The sequence below is a fragment of the Polyodon spathula genome, chromosome 2, assembly GCF_017654505.1.
Source record: "Polyodon spathula isolate WHYD16114869_AA chromosome 2, ASM1765450v1, whole genome shotgun sequence".
In the NCBI taxonomy this organism is placed as follows: Eukaryota; Metazoa; Chordata; class Actinopteri; order Acipenseriformes; family Polyodontidae; genus Polyodon; species Polyodon spathula.
In genome coordinates, this window is record NC_054535.1 from 24,163,239 (window position 1) to 24,180,652 (window position 17,414).

Consider the following 17,414-nt stretch of genomic DNA (forward strand, 5'->3'; position numbering starts at 1 on the left):
ATAAAAATAATAATAATAATAATAATAATAATAATAATAATAATAATAATAATAATAATAATAATAATAATAACAAAAAACATTTAAATACATTTTTTAAATAAAATCCCTTTATCCGAATTTGAAAAGGATAAGATATTTAGGCTCGATCAGTACAACATTTAACTTTTTTTTTTTTTTTTTTTTTAGACTACTGGTACCAAAATAAAATGTACTCTATTTACTGTATTTGAGTCCCTCTGGTGCCCCCAAAATGAATTGAGTACACCCAGAGCTACAATAGACAGGACTACCAACAATGTCTGCACAGTACCGTATGGGTTCTGTATGCACTGGGCCTTGCTGACCTGTGCTCCTGCGGTTAACTGCTTCAGTGCAAGGCCTGAGTGGTCTTTATAAAGGGCCTAGTAATGAATGAAATGCATAATGTTTATTAACATTCAAGGACTTTGGGATCACTGTATATGTCAAAGCAATGTAACTCCATTTTAACCCAGTTTTATTGTCAGCTGATTTCATACAGAGGTTCTTCGACACGTTACACTAGACCTCGACAACGAAAGGAAAAGAAAGGGTGAATAAAATCAGATTTTGTAGATTTTTTTACATGCTGCTAAGAAGCCATTCATGAAAGATTTGCATTGATATATTTTAACTGACATTATTTACACTGTAGTTATTGCAGCATAGTTGCTGTTTTCACCACATGCATATGTAGCACGCGGAACGTGTGCTTTACAGTGCAGTTATATGTGTAATTACATTGTGTTTTAATGCCTCTTTAAAGTGATTTTTTTGAAAGCAGAATAATGAAAAAATTCAGTGTTACAACAATGTTGTGTCTAATGCAGTGTGGCGAGAAGCATAATGCTCTTGTTTTTTCCACTTGCATTGTTCCACTAAAACATCTAATAGAATATCTGTGCCACCTGTGCCCTTGTCAGAAGAAGCAGGTCACTGTAAAAGCTAAGTGACACCAGTAACACTAAATTTAGAAAATTCTTAATTTTCTGAAAATAGAACTAGGACTAGAAAAGGAGCCCCAGACTTGCATACAACTCGCCAGCCAATCAGCTGAAGCCATCCAAGCAAGCACGTGCAATACGTGACTTAAACAGCAGCCGCAGAACTCTTGGTCTGAATTTAAATTGGCCACTGTTTAGATCAATAGAAAAGACATTGCAGGGGCGATTATAAGCATAGCCACTGGAATGGTTAAAAGGTTCTGTGACTTATCCGTTGGTTTTAAAAAGGGGGCACTTGCACAGATGGCTTCAGTTTTTAAGAGAAATTACATGAGGGAGATTATCCAATGGTGTGAAGTAATGTACTGGCAATCTACGTAGAGGAAGGAGAGCCGCGGGGAGAAAAGAGGAAAACAATGTTGCCATCAACTTGGACCCATGTTAACAAGAAGTAGACTTACATGTTCATCTTGCCTGTCTTTCTAATAACCTATTGTTATATTATTATTATTATTATTATTATTATTATTATTATTATTATTATTATTATTATTATTATAAATAGTGTTTTAAGTGCTATTTTTGTTATATTTCAGAATAGAGTATAAAGAATTTTCAGAATTTAGTATAAAGACGTATTTGGTAAATATTGTTTTATTTAGTATAATATTGATTTGAATGTTTAAAATGTTAATATTGTTTTTCTTACATTCAGTTGATATTAATTATAAAAGCACTTGTGAGTTTATGTTAATATTTGGTGCCATGTGACCATGTGTTATCTGTATTGTTGTTAGATGTTTTTTGTGTGTGTGTGTGTGTGTATTTGTATGTAAATACTATTTTATTTCTGTAATTTACTTAGTTAAAATATGAATGTTGTGTTTTTTGTGATCTTAAAAAGTGTACTTCGCAATTGTAAAGACTCCTATAATAAAAAAAGTTAAATGCATATTGTGTCTTTTGGTCTTTCTAACACGGTCTAGCTAAACCAAAGGGAAACACAACAAAGTAAGAAAAATATTCTTTTAAACGACGCATACTTTCTCAATAAATGAATGAATGAATAAATAAATAAAGGAACCTCATAACTTTAGTGCACCAACCAGCAAGCTCTATTACAGTGAATTACCATGCCAACATTCAGATTGACTGTCTAGCTGTAAATAAATGTGAAAATGTGAGATTTTAAATGACAATAAAACGTGCTGCTTACAAGTTTATAATGGCACTAAAACCCTGAGCACTGAGCATTACCTTGGTAGCTTTCAGATTGTAATGCTCTCTCATCAATGTTCTGTTGCTTAAATATAACCTCTGATCAGAACCCAGTTATGCATTCCATGGCAGACCATACTTTACCACTCTCTGTGTAAATAAGAATCTCCCACCCTCTGTCCTACTGCATGTCTGTGTGCACTTCACTTTCTGCTGTGTCATCTGGTCCTGGTTCTGTACTGCTCCTGCAGTGTTGGCTAATGTTAACTTTGTCAATTCCTTTTGAGATTGTAAAGACTTCAGTCAAGTCCCCATAATTATTTTTTGTTCCAGGCAAGATAAATTCTGTTCCATCTACCTGTTGTCATAGCTCATTCTTTTAAGTCCTGGGATTAGCCTGGTTGCTCTTTGTTGGACTCTGCAGTGTGTGGACTGAACACATTATTCAATACAACCCCTCCATAATCTCCTTTGATTTATACTCTACACATATGATGATGTCTCCAAGCATTCTGTTTGCCTTTTTAATTACTTCCTGACACTGTCTGGTTGCTGACAGTGATGCGTCTATTACAATACTAAGGCCTTTAAATATACACACATATAAATAAATAAATGTACACAAACTAAAACCTAAACTTGAAATCCAAACAATTGAGTATTATTGTAGCATAAAAGAATGGAATTGAGAATAAATGAAAAAAGCAAACACAAGACTTAAAAGCAGGAACTATTAGGCTAATCCTCTGGGGAACCTTATGAAGTGAGACACTTTTCTTGATTACACCCACTAACTTCTAAACACATCCTTATTGCGGGATTATTTTTTAATTTGTTTTTCTCTAAAGAGAAACTTAAAAAAAAAAAATACTGTTTTCATCCTGTAGTGTTCCTTTGGTGCTTTTGAAAGGACATGCAGTGCACTTGGAAAAAGAACAAGGTCTAAGCCAGTCATTACATGCATCCTTACATCATCCTTAATTGATCTGCAGCAGAGATAATCTCACGGATGTGTACAGGCCCAGGTTAGCAAGCGAGAATCCTGACACATCTGTCAAACTAGAAATGCTTTCACAGATGCCAATAAGCCAGTGAGGTCATTTGTATTTCTGGTACGATGCAATTGGGCAATGAACGTGAATATGAAACTAAAATGATTCATTATCACAATGAATAATTTGACAACTAAATGACAGACTGGAAAAGTTTCAGTTTCAAACTGCATAGAAATTAAAATTCAAATTGGTTGGAATACATTTTGCTACTCAAAAAAAAAAAAAACTCTTAAACCTTATACACAATATCTAAAAGTCAACAGAAAGGAAATACGAAAAGAAAATAAGTCACTAGACACTAGAACACTTTGGAATTAATTTGGGGGTATTGTGTATCATTTATAAACTCAGGTGTATAAAATGTGGACATTTGAATAGAACAAAGAACAGGAGACCACCAATTAGTTGTTCATCATATCAATTATGCCTTAATATATTACCTGGTTTCACTTTCACCTTACCAGTAGGTTCTAAAAGAAGTAACTCTGCATTGTGTCTCTAATTACCGTATATTTACATAGCAATTACTTAATGTGTAAATCTTTTTGCACAATATAACCCTAACCCTAACCCTAACTCTAAACTGAACCCTACCCTGCCTAACCCTCTAACCCGAACCCTAACTCTATCCCTAACTCCTAACTCTAACCCAGCCTGAACCCCCTATCCCTTTTCCAATAGAATTGTGTACTTGCATATATCGTGCAAAACATTTTTTTACACATTAAGTACATTTAACTATGCATAATAACATTGTCAACAGTAACTGTCTCAAGAGCGATGGTCCATTCTGGGGAACAGACTTCACTGCTAATTAACAGACATGTAATGCCCAGTGGTGACAGAACAAACACACCCTTTTTCCCATAGAAAATGATAGTATACATATAAAGTAAGGTAAAGCATAGGTAAGCATTGTAAAGCCCAGAGTGGAATGGTTAAGCATACTAAAAAAAAAAAAAATGTGGTAAACCATGTTAAATGCATAGTATAAGCAAGGGAAAAGCATGGGGGTAAACAGCAAAATTACTGTGCAAATTTACTGTGGCCTTCTAAGGTGAATCACATCTGCCACGTCATCCTGGCCAGAGCAATCATGTCATCTCAATTCTAAGGAGGCTCAGATTTATTGTAGAGACACTTGGCAGCATGTGTAAATGTTTGCTCACAAACTTCTAGCTTTTGGGAAGTGATAAAGTGTCCTGTGACTTGCTTTCAAAGTATAAAGTCGGTGTAGGATTACAGATCTGTCAGGCACAGCTGGCTTGATGTTACACAAGAACAAATGAATGCCATTGCATAGGAAAGTGATTGATCAACAAATTAAATGATGAAACGAAACCAGTGGCTGAAAGTGACTGAAAGCATTACATTATTGTACTGTATTGTTAACAGAATCTAATTAGAATACTATATACCAATGCACAAAAGAAACACAACACTCAGATCTAGCGGATTTATCAAATATTTTAAACATAGATATCAAACAAAATAACATAAATGTGAACAAAAACACAGATCAAAGAATCATGGTAAGTTTTTAGTATGAAACGTGACACACTGTCAAAATGAAAACATTACAAAGTTAGTATTGGGTATGATGGAAAACTGTTGCCTCAGGTCTGCAAAGGCAAAACAGTATTAATCAGTGAATAAAACACCCCACCACCGCAGATGTTCTCTGCCCCAAAGGCGTGATTTCATCTCTCAAATCGAAATCATTTTCATGCAGACAGCGAGCTACAGTCATTCTGCTGATGCGTGGGTTATTTCTTCCTGGAATTTCTCCTGCTGTAGCCACTGCAGTCTGAAAATGATTACGCAGATGGATCGGTTGGATGTGACAATCCTGGGCCGGTGTGGTGACCCTCTGCTTTCCACGATGTGGCCTGTCCCACTCAGAGCCGGCTTCCTGGTTTCTCTGGACTATTCTGCTGATTGTTGAAGCTGGGCAACTTCTCTCACAGACAGACCTCCTTCAATCATGCCGATAGCAACCAGGCCATATTCATTATGGTGCATGGTCATATCTTTCGCTGTTCTTGCGTTAATTAAAATCATGTCTTTTCGAATGGTTACTTATACCAATTCTTAATCAACTAATTTTGGCAACTCAAATACCAAACACTAAGCACCTGACGTTTTTATGAAATCACATGACTTGAGTTCAGTATTTTGTTATCCTAAAGAACAATACTACTGAAACAATTAACAAACCTATCTGCTCACTATTTCAAATGTAAACAACATTATGTATGTGCCCAATGAGCTACTGATGTAAAACTTAACCTGCTGTGTTTTCATTGTGCATCAGGATACATACATTTTTTAATATACATTAGAAATCCTTTAAGGGTAATGGTCACATTTTACAAATCTACAATATCCAAAAACAAACAGAACAACGAGGAACTTGTGAGACTGCTGTTATGATATGTTAGACTAGATGTTTCAGCTAGATGTGAAGTATGCAATAATTTTCTAAATTCTAATTTATAGCAGGTCACTTAGCTTTACTTCAATTCATTTGGGAATCAGTGCAAAATAACATAATTCTGGCTTAGGTTTTATTTCTTGTATATTGTTATGCTATTAAGTGGGTAAACACATCATCTCTGGAGGTGGAGAAACCCCAGCTGGAATACCATAAAGAACATCACATTTAAATCCACAATTAAAAGAGACCCAATAACTGGTTCTGTACAGGGCTATGATATGTTTTTAGTAACCATATGGAAATTAAGTTTGGGGCATGGTTATGCAAAGAAGACGAACCATCCGAGGTCTCGTTTGATTGAGAGTGCAGTATTGTGACAGAGGGGAGAAGTTGCATATTAGTTAGCCCATACATGGGTAGAATCAAATATGGTAACATTTTACATTGTGTCTCAAATTACTGTGCATTTACATATTATTTACTTAATAAATACAAGTGTACTTACACATAATTACAATGTTATTATTCATAGTTACAATATAGCTATTGTGTACTTCTTTTTGCATGCTGTATATAACTACACAATTGTATCAGAAAAGGGTTAGTATTAGGTTTAGAGTTAAGGTTAGAGCTATGGCTAGGCTTAGGGTTACACATCATGCAAAAAGATTTACACATTAGGTACATTGTATGCATAATAACACTAATTGTGTATAGGTGCACATGTATTTACTAAGTTACTACTATGTATCCACAGTAATTAGAGACACTTAATGTAAAGTGTTATCTCAAATCATTTTTGAGTTTAATAAGGAAGGGATATTGTGTGCATGTCAAGTCGTCCCGGCAGTACACCACTCTGCAACCTTTAACTTGAACCTTTTCAAAAATGTAACAGAACAAGGTCCAATTTCCATTTTTATAAAGCAGGAGAGCCGGTAGCATTCTGTTTAGCTTGGCAGCAAAAAAAAAAAAAGTTAAGATAGAACAAATATCCCAAAAGACAACTACCAATCGAGCGGTCGTGCATTTATAAACGACTGACAAACATCTGGGAAGGACAGCACTGCCGACCTCTGATGAGAGTGAATCAATACAAGCAATAATCTATGGTAAGCAAAGAGTGAGTAGCGAGCTTTATCAGTCAGAACATACTGGAGGAAAGTATATGAAAGATATTCACCACATACTGAGAATCATTCCTGTACCTTGGCCTGGCAACTGTGCCTAGCCCTGAGGCAACCAAAACCCCACATTTTCTAGAAAGTCCTGAAGCCTATTTTCCTTACAGGAAAGCCCCTGCATTCATAACAATAGTATCAAAAAGCAGGAAATGTTATGTTTTTTCTAACCTAAAGTTAATCGATTGTTCGCTGATAGCTGCTTGTGATTCAATCTAGCACATCTTGCATATATTAAAATACACAGTACCCTACCAAGAATACATTGACTTAGATACACTGTAAGTTACTAAGACAGTTACTGGAGACAGCTAAACCAGTATTAAGAGGTCGTTCTTTATATAGTTCTCATAAGGTTGACCTGCAAGGTGCCCTTTGACCCAAGCTTTAGAACAGAAACTAGATTGTTATGTTGCCAGATAAAGTTATGTTCCCACCAACTTGCTCTGTCACCAATGGCAACATATTGTTTACAAAATATAATAATTTCTATGGGAAAGTAATGTTACTTACAGTATGAAAGCAACCTTGAACTTTACTGTTATTAATAACAGTACATTCATAACTATAATACATTTGGTACTAGTGTTTCTTATTTAAAAGAAACATGTCTTGTTGTTTTTACAACTACTACTAACACAAGTATTTATAGTATAGTGCTATATATTTCACTATCTTCACTTACACATAAAAAAAAAACGAAAACATTGCCCATTCCAGAAGAAAAACCTGAACAGTGTAAGAAAACACAAGTTTGTTGAAGAGGCTGAATGATTCAACCAGTGTGCTCCGTTGTATTTTTACAAAATAGCTTTTTTTTTAATCTCGTTTTTTGTATTTTACAATCAAAGCTGCATTTTTGTTTTGTCCTTTTAAAAAACAAATTTCAATTGTATTAATGTATTTTTTGATAGACATTTTTTTGCAACTGTTCTATTTTTATCTTAGTTTTTCTAACTGCCATTAAAACCACATTTTTAATCTGTGTGTGTGTGATGAAAGGAGCTATAGAAATGTGAATTGTTGTTGTTGTCATACAACAGCATTGCTTGAAATCTTATTCCGCTTATCAGAGTGCTCTTTTACCCCAGACATTTTATAAAGTTAGGTCACTTCTTGTGCAGCAGATAACATGATACCTTGGGAGAAAATTCTTCTGTTAATAAGGTGTAAGAAAATGATTTCAAAGTCCTGATAAGTATTATTTAAAATGTAATGTATTATGTATGATGTAATTGAGTGTTTAATTAACAACTGACAGAAAGAGAAAGAAAAAAAAACATTTACTACTAATTAATAGAGAACAGACAGTAATGCTGGCTTTAAGGTGAAGCTCAAAATACAAAAACAAAATGCTATGATGTGTTGCAATGATCTTAAAAGCCTCAGGTCTTTGTTCTGGGAACTCATTCAAATACCTTCCCAAAAATGCCACATTTAGCAGCCTGCATATTTTTTTTACTGTGAACTGTTACTCACTCACCAGACCATATTTTTCAATCCTAGAAGTTGCACTTGCTGTTAGAATAAATCACAAGGTTCAGTTAATTAATGTGTGAAACAGTGGTCGAACCTTAAATATGCTAGCCGGAATCACCTACACCTTCCTGCCCTACTGACAAGGCACTGGTGAACTCAAACGTGACACCTGCAGGGTTGGTCACAATCTACTGTTTAGCTCCTGAGTGTAAAGAAGCAAATGGATGGGTCATGGGATCACATTGCATACTGCCTTTCAGTTCTCCTGAGCTGGTTTTGGGGCTGCTGCACTGAGGATCAAAGTATCTCTAAGATGTAACAAACTCATGTAAATGTACGAGACCAGTGGTTCTCCCACCTGCATTTTGTATTTTATCTCGGCGGATCACACAATAGCTTACTGAAAAAATAAGCACATAAAAAAATAAAACAAAATCACTATAATATTAAGAATAACCGTAAACATACCTTTCTTACTTTTAATGCGATGGGTGAGTTTTTTCTATGAGCAAAGTTATTTTAAGACTGGAGTTTTAAAGAACGGTTCTAGTTTACTTTTCAATGACATGAATTTACAGAGAGGAAAAAAAAAAGGTTTATTTTAAAATTGATAATTACAGCAGAAATTGATGCAAGTGAATTAATAATCTATAAAGTTACATCTATGAGTTACCAGAACAGTCTGAGCTACAACTCTCCAGCTATAATCTTTATTTACGGAATGTTTGGATGATGCATGCTGATTGGCTGTTGAGAATTTTTACCATGTAGTTAAATACAGTAGGACAATGCACGGTGGAACTTAGTTTTGCTGAAGAACAGTTCAATTAATACATTATCAAAACACAACATATTAAACTTACAGTAAGAATACATGTTGTGAGAGGTCTTTTAAAGGGTTAAAAAATGAGTGACATTCCTCTCATCACGTGTGATCTTATGGGAGACATGACATTAGATAAGTGGCTAGAATTACAAGCAAAACCTCTGCTGAAAAAAAAAGGCAAGAGTCATGAATATCTAACAAGTCGACAACTTAGTGAAATCGAAGAAAACCAAAATTCTTGGGGAGCTGGTGTTTTTATTGATTGGATGAAACAAAAATAAATGGTAATCAATTTAAACAGTTTATCTGAAAATGTTATGGGAATTCTATGGTTCGGTAATTCAGCTGGTCAAGAGTACTTAGTTTCTATCTTTCAGGGTTCTCCCTGGGAATTTTGTACAGCTGGGTGGCAGAACATCGTAGCTGGGAGCACTTTTAATGGAAAAATAAATTTGCCTTACCATAAATATATAATATGACAAAGAATTAGAATAATAATCAGAAGAAATTGAATAATGAATAATAATCCACCCTAATTCACACACAGCTACACTGCTCCATTCACCCCCTGAATCTTTGCAATCCTTTCTGGCAGCGTTTGCACATCATACCACCCAATTCCTTGCTGTGAAAAACCCATTTCCATTTGTTCCCCACATCCCATCATACCCACTATCACAGTGTTTCATTTTTTTATGCACTAGCACCTCTTGCGGTTCTTCCAATTTGCTTTATCCAAGTTTCTCTTTCGTTGACTATTTCAGATTGCTCTTTTTCATTTTTTTTTCTTCATCCATTTCAGTTTGATAATTTTCATAGTCATTGTCAATATTTTTGCATCAAAAATAATGGTTATTTTTTAGCAGTCATTTTAATGTTTCAGCCTCTGGAAGTGCTTAAAAACTGAAAAACCCACCCTTTCAACTCTCTGATGGGTTAAACGACATTACGAGATTTTTTATTTTTTTATTTTTTTACCCAGCGTGCGCAGTGAACAAGCCTGCAAGCAGCCCAATCAATCCTTATTGTTAAAAGCACAGTAGCATCTGCAAGTCGGGCATTGACTGCCACTTAGCCAGACGGCAGCTGAAAAGGCTTGTGGAGAACCCTGAACTTTGTTACTGTAACGAAATATTGACAATGATCTGTACATTTGAGTATTCCTTCCTGTATTCCCATTGTTTCTATTTTGATCTATGCTGTGTATTTTCCACTGCTCTGTGTTTACCTGTCTGTGCGATTCTAGCCTGCTTGTACGCGTTTGTGTTTCCCTTGTGATTGGTCCCATCTGTGTGTGCTCCCATTGGTCCGAAGTGTGCGGCCAAGGACCAATGGGATGTGTGTGTAAGCTCTGACCCTGATTTACATACATGGACGGAGCTCATGGTATAAAAGAGGCTGTGCCTGTGATACTTTGTCACTCTTCCTGATTCCTGAGTTACTGACAGAGCTGTGAACTCTGTGTGTCTTGAGAAAAGTGTGCTAAATAAAAGCATTGACAGAACCAAACATCTCTCCTGTTTTCTGCCTCTTGCACAACATGCCACATTATGTTAGCCTCCATGCTGGTCTCGGTTGCTCCATAAACAGTGCTGACATAAATCACAATGATAGCCTGTTAGCATTTAAAAATGCCAATAATGTATTTTTGTATTGGCTTCTCCAGGTCAGCAATAGTAATGTGTAGATAGTGAATTGTTTTTGCCTCCTTTTGTGTATCTTTTCATTATCAACAAAAATACATGCGTTGCATTTTTAAATGCTTGGTCACAAACAAGCAATGCTCAAGTCCTGCAGAAACGTACCGGAACTGTGTGGCGCACAATCTCTTGTCGTCAAAATCAAAATGAAAAACTTAGTGAAAGTTTGTTGACTAATCTGTTTAGTGCAAGAAACTTTGCAACAAAAACAGAAATTATAAAAAACAGAAGGCTAAAACCAAAATTGCAAGCAGCAAGTACTTACAGAAAAGCAGGAAAATAATTTAAACGGTATTTCAGCAAAGCGGTGTACACCTGTGAAGGGATCTGTGGTATTTGGTTTATTGAATCACTATTAGTAGCCTACATTATAAGAAAATGTTTTTATTTGTCATCTAAAAGTTGTTGCATGCCTTGCTAAGTCATCACACGCTACTGGTATCTACATATGGTGTATCTGTAATGTCTGATAAAAAAACCTAGTGGGATATTCTCCTACTTTTCTGTAGTTAACAAGAAGCCTAAAAACAAATTTGACAGGTAAGTTAAATTTCTATATTAGTGTATAATACTGTGTTTATTAACAATGAATAAATACAAAACAGCAGAAGTGTAACTGCTACAGTATGTACACTTGTATATTATTATTATTATTATTATTATTATTATTATTATTATTATTATTATTATTATTATTATTATTATTATTTAGCAGATGTCTTTATCCAAAGCAACTTCCAGAAAATTAAACAAAATATAAAAGTATTTAAATTACAGGAATACAAAAGCAGTGTAAACACAGACTGTATATACACGATATATAGAAAGTAAATATAAAGGAAAAAATACAAACAGATATATAAATTTGGAATATACAAATAAAGATGCACAGGGCATGAGCTGGGGGGTAGGGATAGGGCAGAAGAAGCAGAAGGGAGCGATAACTAGGACAGAGTGCCGGCTAGAAAGGACCGGACCTAGGATAGAATAGCAGACGAGGCCCACTCTAGTAGCAGACCAGCGATGCTGGACATGGAAGCTAGGATAGAAGGTGGTCACTGACTGAGGGCGGTGATGCCTACACAACCCAGATGCAAAGGACCCAGCAACCGAAGACAGGATACAGAAAGTGGTCACTGACTGAGGGCGGCGATCACGACACAACCCAGGGCCAAAGGACCAAGCAACAGAAAATACATATGAGGTTTATGACTCGGGGAGCCGCCCCTCAGAGGAGGAAGGTCCTGGAAGATTGGGACACGAAAGGAGATAGAGAGGGAGAGGTACCCAGCGTCTGAGACTTCTGTAAAGGGGCGCTCATTAGACCCCCAGTTGACCGAGACTTCATGCTGCCTGGGACCTGAGATAAGAACAAGGCATAGAGGTTGGTATGGGACTTGAGCATGAGTAGCCATGTCCCGAACTGAGACAGAGTATAGAACAGCCTTGAACGAGTCAAGATAAGTATAGGAGCTGCGAAAGAACAGAGTGTGGCCGGGGGTCCGCTCTGACTCACATGGTGAGAACCCCCCTGAAGGTCAAGGGAGGCTGAAGCCTGCCCTGAGGTCGGGGAAGTGAGATCACTTGCCCCCCAAAAGGATGGACCCCCAGCTCCTCACCAAATGTCCCACACCGTGAGACAAACAAAAGACAGCACATGCCAGTGCATAACAAACAAAAGACTAGAAGGACAAATGGGACAAACAGGAGGATGGTTAGTAAAATTTAGTGGGATATGACTGTGTATACCTGTTGCTCAGTGGAGAGGAAAAAAACCCTTGAAGCTAATTAGGGGAAAACCTCTAGTGGCCCCGACAGACAGGTAGCCCCCACTTACCCCCGCATACTAGCAATTTTGGAATGAGCTGCAATTATGTCGGAGGGAGATGAATGAACATAAGAATCCACTGCGGAAGAGGACCAGCGCCCCATGGTCTTGATCAGGCTCTGATTGATGCTGGCCCTTGCAGTGGAGGTGGCTTCACCGATACGGAATGAATGGGGTAAATAGCTGAGGAGGGAGGCCTGTCCTGGAGAGGAGGGTGGAGAGGTGGGTTGAGAACCAGAGACAAGTGACGATAGATCGGGAAGAATCGATGAATAGAGGGTCCATGGGGGCAGGGTTTCATGCATGAGAGCTATCTTGACATTGCTGAAAATCAGATAGCAGACTTGGTCCTTGAAAGCTGAATGAAGTGACCACGCTGGAGTTGGTCTGTCTTTGAAGTGCGCAGCTGAATAAGGAAATAGGAGTTGGAAATAGAAGAGAGGTCACATAAACGAATACCCACCGAGGAGAAGCAAGAAGCTGAGGGAACTGTGAATTCGGAGCTTCTGAGAAAGCCGAAGAAAGCTGTGAGGCAGATGGTCTCCATGAGTAGATCCTTGTAGGGGGAGAAGCAGCCTTTCCGAAGAGCAGATATGAGTGAATGGAGAATGTCTGTTGATATAGGCAGGCATGAAGGTAAGGAAGGGGGGAAGCTTTTGAACTTTTGAGCTGTGGGTTTGTTATCACTGAAGAAAATAATTGATTTCCTTGACCACTGGTGACCCTAGAGGAGGGCCGCAGCTACGATTGGATATATTTCTAGGAGAGCCGTGGATTTCTCTCGAGGAGGAAGGATCTGAATTTCAGGGGGCCAAGCACTGAAGAACCATTCTGATGCTTGGAAGTCGCCGAATCCAATGGATGAGGCATCAATGAAGAGGGCGAGATCGTGAGGAGCTGAAATGAAGTCATCATAAAATAGAGAGAGGCCGTTCCAGGTAGAAAGGAAATTAATCCACATCTCTATACTTTTCTGGCCTCAGCTGAGATTTGATGTGGAAATTCAGGTTCTTGGCAGTTGATGAGAGGGCTTGAAGACTTGAAATAAATGTTCTGCCCTGAGGAATGATGTGGATGGCAAAATTGAAATGACCAAAGAGAGACAGGAGGTTACGCTTCTTAATAGTAGAGGAGATCTGGAAACCATTAATGAGTGAGAGAATGCGCTGGAGTTTGGCAGAAGGTAGACTGGCTTCGAATTTCACTGTGTCGAGGGCAATGCCGAGGAATTCCAGAGAGTTGACAGGGCCAATGGTTTTCTCTTTGGAGAGGGCGAGACCGAGTGATGAGAAGAGGGTCTTAAGCTGATTAATTGCTTGGGCTGGAGGATCTGAAGGGGGGGAGATGAGCAGAAAGTCATCTAAGAGATGGAGAAGGAAGGGAACACGATAGATGTTGAGTGAAATCCAGCAAAGGGCTTCTGACAAGGAATCGAATATTTTTGGGCTGCTGCGGCAACCAAAAGTGAGCTGGGTGGAAAAATAGAACTTGTCTGCCCAGCAGACTCCGAAAAGATAATGCAGGGAAGGGTGAATAGGCATAACCTTGAATGCATCGGAAATATCGGCCTTGGCAAGCCAGGCACTGTGACCTGCCACCTTGATAGAATTGATGGCGTCTGATAGTTTAATGTAATGAAAAGAGAACTCCTCGCTTGAAATGAGGGAGCTAATGCTGCGAGTGTAACTGCCCCAAGGAGCAGATAGATCAATGATAAGGCGTTTCTTACCAGAATACTTGCAGGTAGCAATGCCTATGGGATTAATGCAGTAGGTAGTGAAGGGAGGTGCTGCAAAGGGACCGACCATGAAGTCTTTGTCAACTTTGGCTTGGATAAGGGAACTGACAACTTGTGGCACTGAAATGGCAGAGCGGAGGTTTTGACAGATGTGAGACTCAGAAGGGATTTGATAGATGTCAGTGGAGAAGCCGTTTGAAAGGCCATTGATTAGATAGGAGACGAAGGGCTTGTTAGGATGAGATTGAAGTATATGCGCGAGAGCCAGAACCAAAACCTGAAGCAGCTTTGATTGTCATTTAGCTATAAAAGGACATATGGACCGGGAGTGGACGTCATTGCAGAAGCTGCAGACATGGAGGTTCTTGCAGAAACGGATCGAGCAAACAGAAAAATTGAAATTGTTACATATTTGTCTGCCGCCTGAAAACTTGATGGGGCGGCCATAGATGTCTTGAGCTTGAGATCTGCTGGGTGGTGCTGAAGGGTGGGTGGAAGCAGGGGTAAATTGTCTTGAACTGAGAAGAGAGGATGAGGGATGAGGACTGGGTTGAAGAGAGCTAGCTGCTGTCTTAGGGCATAAATAGATGGAGTGCGCTGTGGAGATGCATGTGCTGCAGGCATTGACGCGAATGCTGCTGAAGATACGGGTGAATAGATCTTGGTCGGAACGGGACCAGCTGAAAGGCTGCCTGCAGCTTTGGCTGAGAATGCGCGGTGGTATTGATAGAATAGTGTGCCCTCATAGTGCACCGATAATTAGGTTAAAAAAAGAGATACCGATTTAGCTCCTGCAATCTGTGTGGATAAACAAAACAGAGAAATTCACGATAAATGGAGAAGGTGAGACGAATTCTTCCACGGAAAGACTTTTTTGAAGTCGTGGGTCTTGGTACTTCAGGGTGACTGAAATGTCTCCGCAGTCGACTACTCTGTGATCTAAGAACTCGGAGGTGGCGATGATAATAGAAACAAGATTGACGTCCTTGCCTTCAATTATTTGCTTCCAAATTTTTTGGGGAAACAGAATGGTTGGCAATAGTACGAGGAGAAGAGGAGCTTGATGCAATGGCTGAGGTAAGATTAAGAACATAAGAACATAAGAAAGTTTACAAACGAGAGGAGGCCATTCGGCCCATCTTGCTCGTTTGGTTGTTAGTAGCTTATTGATCCCAAAATCTCATCAAGCAGCTTCTTGAAGGATCCCAGGGTGTCAGCTTCAACAACATTACTGGGGAGTTGATTCCAGACCCTCACAATTCTCTGTGTAAAAAAGTGTCTCCTATTTTCTGTTCTGAATGCCCCTTTTTCTAAACTCCATTTGTGACCCCTGGTCCTTGTTTCTTTTTTCAGGCTGAAAAAGTCCCTTGGGTCGACACTGTCAATACCTTTTAGAATTTTGAATGCTTGAATTAGGTCGCCACGTAGTCTTCTTTGTTCAAGACTGAACAGATTCAATTCTTTTAGCCTGTCTGCATATGACATGCCTTTTAAGCCCGGAATAATTCTGGTCACTCTTCTTTGCACTCTTTCTAGAGCAGCAATATCTTTTTTATAGCGAGGTGACCAGAACTGAACACAATATTCAAGATGAGGTCTTACTAGTGCATTGTACAGTTTTAACATTACTTCCCTTGATTTAAATTCAACACTTTTCACAATGTATCCGAGCATTGGAACTCTGGGAGAGTAATGGGGGGGGGGGGGGGGGGGGGGGGGGGGGGGGGGGGGGGGGGGGGGCTAAGGAGGACGTACCGGAAAAGGGGGCGGAAGTACTGGAACTGGGGTCAGGACAAGCAGAAGGGTTCTCCAATTTTTCGAGACAAGCGCTGAGAGATAGCTGAGAGTCTATGAGAGGCTGGAGCAAAGTTTGCAGCTGATTAAACATGTCATCAGGGGAATCGCTGGTGGAGGGGATGGGCTGTTGCAGAAGCTGTGGCTGCGCTGACTGCACTGGCTGTGCAGTCAGGGGGAGCTGGACTGCGTGAGCAGGGACTTGCACATGCGCAGTTGGGACGGGAGCTGCGAGAGTAGTGGAAGGGGAGGGCCTGGAGACCGAAGATTGCAGACGTGGTGGAAAAATTGGCTCGGCTGATAAGGCTTTGCAATAAGTAAGAAACAGGGACATATGGTCTCCGCCAACGGGGATAGGGATAGCCTTCTGGAAGAGAACTTTCAGCAATTTAGGTGTCGTCCAATCTTTATAATGAAGCTGCTGCTGGGGCTGGTTCGCGGAACCGCGCTTGGAGCGACGTGGTTGCCTAGCTGAAGGCTGGGTGGAAGCAAGGTGGGCTGGCGAGGTTGGTGCAGTCAGAAGCCGGGAAGAGGAGGGAGGGGAGGTCGAACAGAGATGGACCGGTGGAGGAGTCAGAGGTAGGAAGTAGTCCAAGTCAGAATAAATAGCGTGGGCAGAAGGCTTTTCCATTTGGAAACAGGTAAGCTTGAAAATATAAGGATATATTTAAAGTTGATCTTCGTAGGAAAAAAAAAGACATTTATATATATATATATATATATATATATATATATATATATATATATATATATATATATATTAAGCAGAGTAACGCGTACCACTACCGGTCAGGATTCAAAACAAAACGCTAGACAGCGAAGGTGCAAGTGATCAGGGCTTAAATAGAAAATAGGTACTAATTGACAGGAAATTGGAAGCCCCCTGCTGCACACCCCTTGAACTATGCTAGCTAACATTTAAATAAATGAGTTTTGAGAAGATGGCTGAAAGCAGTAAAAGACTGAACAGTTCTCAGCATAACTTGGAACTGGTTCATATGTTTGAAACATTAGTCTACGAGATACAGCATAAAGTATGTAACAGTCTCTCACAGGCCTACTCACTCTTGCTGTTTTGCACTGGAATTCTGACTGCTCGGTCAGCATTTGAACCCTCCACTCTCTCTGACTCACACTCTCCTTCGCAGGTGGTACTGAGAGAGATTGAAGCTGGGGAATGAAGTATAGTTAGA

At 39.0% G+C, this 17,414-nt stretch overlaps 1 pseudogene; it reads right to left on the reverse strand.

The window, feature by feature from the left end:
- Positions 1 to 12,205: 12,205 nt before the first annotated feature.
- Positions 12,206 to 16,852, reverse strand: LOC121326325 (annotated as a pseudogene).
- Positions 16,853 to 17,414: the final 562 nt, after the last annotated feature.